Genomic DNA, 5,061 nt, shown 5'->3' with positions numbered 1-5,061 from the left:
TAGAGAGGGGGGCGAGGGGAGGGAGAGAGAGAGAGAGAGAGGGGGGAATAGAGAGAGAGAGGGGGGGGAGGGAGAGAGAGAGAGAGAGAGAGAGAGAGAGGTATAGAGAGAGATAGGGATAGAGAGAGGGGGGGAGAGAGAGAGAGAGAGAGAGTAGGGAGGGAGGGAGGAGAGAGAGAGAGAGAGAGAGGTATAGAGAGAGATAGGGATAGAGAGAGAGGGGGGGAGATAGAGAGAGAGAGAGAGAGAGTAGGGAGGGAGGGAGGAGAGAGAGAGAGAGGGGAGGGGAGATAGGGATAGAGAGAGAGAGAGAGAGAGAGAGAGAGAGAGAGGGGGGGCAGGGAGATAGGGAGCCTAGCAGCCTAACGGTTGTCTTATTATATTGCTATGGGCTCCATCGAGTTGAGAAACATAGAATTGCTATTTCTCTTTTTGGTTGTCATTCCTTTTGCGTTAATCATTATTATGTTCTAAGATAGTGCATGGATTATTGCCAACATAGAACTCTTATTTTCCTTTGACAACTGAGATGTTGCTTGCTTTGACCGAGAATTCTAGCAAACTTACAATGGATATATATAAATATATATATATATATATATATATATATATAGAATAGTTCTTCTAACTGAATAGTTCAGTAAAACTGAGCATAGAGCCAAGCCAAGTGGTGCCTATGGTGGAGGATTTTGAAACTTGAAATTCTATTGCTAGAAATTACAAACATTTTAAGATCTCACTTTGAGACCCAGCGGAGCGGGTCTTTAACCAGTCGTAGACGGGTCATGCTACTCGTAATACAGTAAGGAGAGTGGGAGGCAAGACATTGCCACATGTCGTGTGGAGTGGGAGAAGAAGTTGCCATGTGTCGTGTGGAAATTTTGAATTTGCTGCCTCTGGACTCGCCCGTCGAAGGCAAAGTAGATTTCCCACCATGATTTTGCAATATATGGAGTTGCTATTGTTGGCTAGAGAAAAGCCCAACCCTCTCCATGCTTTTCATCTCGAGTTGTTTTTGCAATCGATGGCATTGCTATTGTAGACGTACAAAAACTAGAAATAGAAAGCTCTGGCAAAGGTAAGGCATCGGCCTTCTTCTACTGTGATAAGCAACCAGTTGCAAGAGAGGGAGTTCAAGATACAATGACCAAGTTTGAAGCTGCAAAATGGGCACCAAAGAGTGTAAAGGAGAGGAATTAAGCCCGTTTCAAGCTAGTGCCATCGAAGGAATCAAACCGCTCATGAACGTTGGGGAAGTGGGCCAATTTCTCGCTGAGCTTGGAGTTGGAGGTGGGTTGAAGGCTGACGTCAATATAGCGAGAGGGGGAATAGAGGGGGTTGAGTTGGTATGTAAGAGAGTTTCTACGAAGAGAGGGGACGTGGACCATAACGTGAGCAGAGATGAGGGGGCTAAGAGGGAGTGAAGCTAGAGAGAGGGTAGAGGTATGGTAAAGCTATGAAGAGAATTGAGAGTTAGGTAGAGAGGAGGGGTGGCAAGGTAGCTAGGAAAAGAGGCGAGAAAGTAGAGAGGGGGAGAGAGGATCCTAAGTACCATTGTGCTAAGGGGAAACAATTCAGATCATAGGTCGTGATGAGCTTTAAGGTCATTAGGCCCATGGATATAAACATTACACTTGCATCATCTTACTATATATTAAGGACGTGTACAAGAGGCTTCCATGTGGAGAGAAATACCAGACTTGACCATGTGGCAGGTATGTGAAGTGGAGGGAGATTCGGGGGAGGTTTAGAAGCTCCTTGGCAGTTAGATAGACTTGGAAGACTAGATGCCACGTGTTGCGCCCCATGGACTCCTACGTGCCATGGTATTTACTACCAACACATTGCAAAACAACTCACACCATCGCATTGTCACGTTGCAAGGGCACTTTGGCCACGTGTCACTGTGTGACTGCCAGTTCTACTATCGATCGTGGACCGTCAATTCTGACCCTCATCCCACATGCCTCAGAACTCTGTGCTTTCGATGTTCATTGCCATGTGTCAAGGTGCCACTCTCCATGCTGATTGTCACCATGTGTCGCGGCGCGACACTTTGAGCAGACTGCCAACGTGCTCTAGATAGCTTGCCCGCCCGCCACGTGCTGACAACAGTCTATCGTGGCATTGCCCTCAAATTGGGGCACTATGCATTAAATTGTATGGGGTTGTGTAACTCTTAGTCTTCTTCTCCCCATAAAAAATAAAATAAAAAACATACGCCCAACCAGGCATACATATAAACATACATACATATAGAGAGAGAGAGAGAGACAGAGAGAGACAGAGAGAGAGAGAGAGAGAGAGAGAGAGAGAGAGAGAGGGAGGGAGGGAGGGAGGGAGAGAGAGAGAGAGAGAGAGAGAGAGGGAGAGAGGGGGGGGGGGGGAGGGGGGACATATATATTTGTAGATCAAGTAGAAAGAGGACATACCTTGATAAGACCCACAAGGGGGTAGAGGTGCAATATTGCCTATTTCTAAACTTCAATTGTTTGGGTCTCCTTACAATTTCTGCATCATACCAGGGAGCTAGCATCTCTCCATTGGAAGCATAACTTTGAGGATAGCATTGTGACCGCCTGCAACTATTGGGGTAGATTGATTCTAAGCAAATGCAAGTCATGAGGGCCTGAATACTAAGAAAGGCGAGGAAGAGGTTAGATGAGGAGGGAAAGAAAGGGAATGGTTTCATAATAACGAGAAGGTGGGAGATCAGAAGGTCGTGGACTAATGCAAGAAACAACTGAGCAAGGGGTTTGGGATTTGGTAGCAGGAGCTGATGAGGGATCTAGAAGAGGAAGGTTTTGGTTGTGCGCTCACTCTTTCTGGCCCATAACCTGCTTGAAGAAGCCCCTATGACCATAAAAACATCCTATAGTTGTGTGCCCAACCTTGGAAGCAAATCGCACAGGTTGGGAGAGCTTGTGTCACTCTGGACTTGCTCGGTTTTATATAGAGCTACAACGTGGTGCATAGGTCGACTTGCCCATAGTCCCTTGAACTAAGTGAGGGAGGAAAGGGCCCTTGATCTACCTTGCTCTTCCAATCGAATTATGGATCCTTGGATAACTGATTCAAGAGTGAATGGATGATAGATTTCCCTTTTTGTTATGTATATATATATATATATATATGTATATGTATATGTATATGTATATATACTCCCTCTCTCTTTCTCTCTCTCTCTCTCTCTCTGACTCTGAGTGCATTCCAACCCCTCTCTTTCTCTACGCTCCCCAACCATTCGGGATGGCTAGGGTTTCCTCTTGCATTGTCATCATCAGCACCCCCTTGGTTGTTGCCCAAGCTTTGTTGGCCGAGGTCCCTTCCCAATAGCCTGGGGAAAAGGGATTCAGAGAATAAAAAGAATCTGAGAGAGAGAGAGAGAGAGAGAGAGAGAGAGAGAGAGAGAGAGAGAGAGAGAGAGAGAGGTTATATGTGATAAATGTGAGAGGTGCTCAAGATAAAATATTAATGCATGTCTACTACAAGAGAGAGAGAGAGAGAGAGAGAGAGAGATGGCATGATTGCATTAAAGTGCATTTGAGACCCTTCAAGATCTATGGGCCTCGCAATCACTATCAACTAATAGTGATCCTATCTCTATGTGTTGCGCGCGCACACACACATGAGGGGAATAGTCACAAGAGAGAATTTCTTTGTATATGAGAGATAGAGGGAGATTCTGTAACAAAGACGTGTGCATGTATGTGTGTGCATGTGTACATGAGAAAGAGAAGGGGGGGAGGGATCTCCTATTTTTGAGAGCTTGCGGAGAGAGAGCAAATGTGGGTGTTCGATGGATAGAAAAATATTATATGTGCACTAAGAGAGTGGGAGAGTGTGTGATAGGTGCGCGCATGCACAGAGAGAGAGAGAGAGAGAGAGAGAGAGAGAGAGAGAGAGAGAATAGGTACCCCCAGATTGAATTTGCGCATATTAATTAATTTGTATCGGCGGGGGAGGCACAATGGATTAATGAAAGCTACGACGTGTGATTGAAGGTGTGATTGAGAAGCTTCGAGGGCCCCCGATTCTAGAACTTTCGACGGAGCCGCCTGCAATGGGTATATAAAGGGGAAGGGGGGGGAGCGAGGAAAAGCGAGGGAGAGAGAGAGAGGTGGAGGGAGAGGGAAGGTGTGATCAGAGAGGGGAAGGTTGAGATAGGGGAGACTAGCTGAGGGGGAGGGAGAGGGGAGGGATGAGCATAGAAGTATGGCAGGGAGAGAGAGAGTGGTGGGGAGAGGGAGCGGTGGGAGGAAGAGTGGGAGAGGGATGAGAGTAGAGAGAAGTGGGAGGAAGAGTGAGTGGAGAATGGCGAGAGGAAGGAGAAGGGCAGCGAGGCAGGGAGCTACTGGAGAAAATGAGAGGTGACACAGGGGATGATGTGGCCCGATGAAAGGGAGGGAGGTTAACGGACACTAACACTTCGATTAATCGGCAAAAGCGCGACGGAGGAGATTAATCGAATACAAAAACACTTTGGTTAATCGAGGATTGAGGGGGGTGATTCACAAAGTAACTAATTAATTAATTGAAATGAGTCGAGAAGCGAATAGTAAAAACGTCCAGGGGGAGGGGTGAGTTTTTGTGCAAATGCTCTGCCCCTTGGCTTGGCTCTATGCTCAGTTTACTTAATGATTCTGCTAGATGAACATCCATGTGATGTTGATGAATGGGCAATCCAGTGCTCACAGAAAACCTACAAACTATATACAATGAACCTACAACAGTTTCATTTTCACTCATAAAAAATATTTTCTCAATTTTGTAAAATCTACAAGATTCTGGGCAATTTAGATACATTTTAGCCCAAAAATCGGCAAAGTCTCGTAAAAACCTTCAAAATTCGAAACCCCAAGTTTGGTGATTTGTTGAGAAAAATGTTTTCTATGAAGGGGGGAGCAATCCGGAAGATGGAGGGGCTCGTTAAACTTGAAATTCTATTTCCTGAAATTAAAAAAAAATTAATATCTTTAAAGCGGTCAAGGTACTCGTGTTAGTTAAGACGATCTTCAAAGCCATGCAACAACCGAGTCTACGTCTTTAATGCTACAGCCA

Source organism: Dipteris shenzhenensis, chromosome 8, assembly GCF_047967505.1.
Source record: "Dipteris shenzhenensis isolate YYH24624 ecotype China chromosome 8, Dip_SZ_1.0, whole genome shotgun sequence".
Classification (NCBI taxonomy): Eukaryota; Viridiplantae; Streptophyta; class Polypodiopsida; order Gleicheniales; family Dipteridaceae; genus Dipteris; species Dipteris shenzhenensis.
This window is presented reverse-complemented; position numbering follows the sequence as displayed.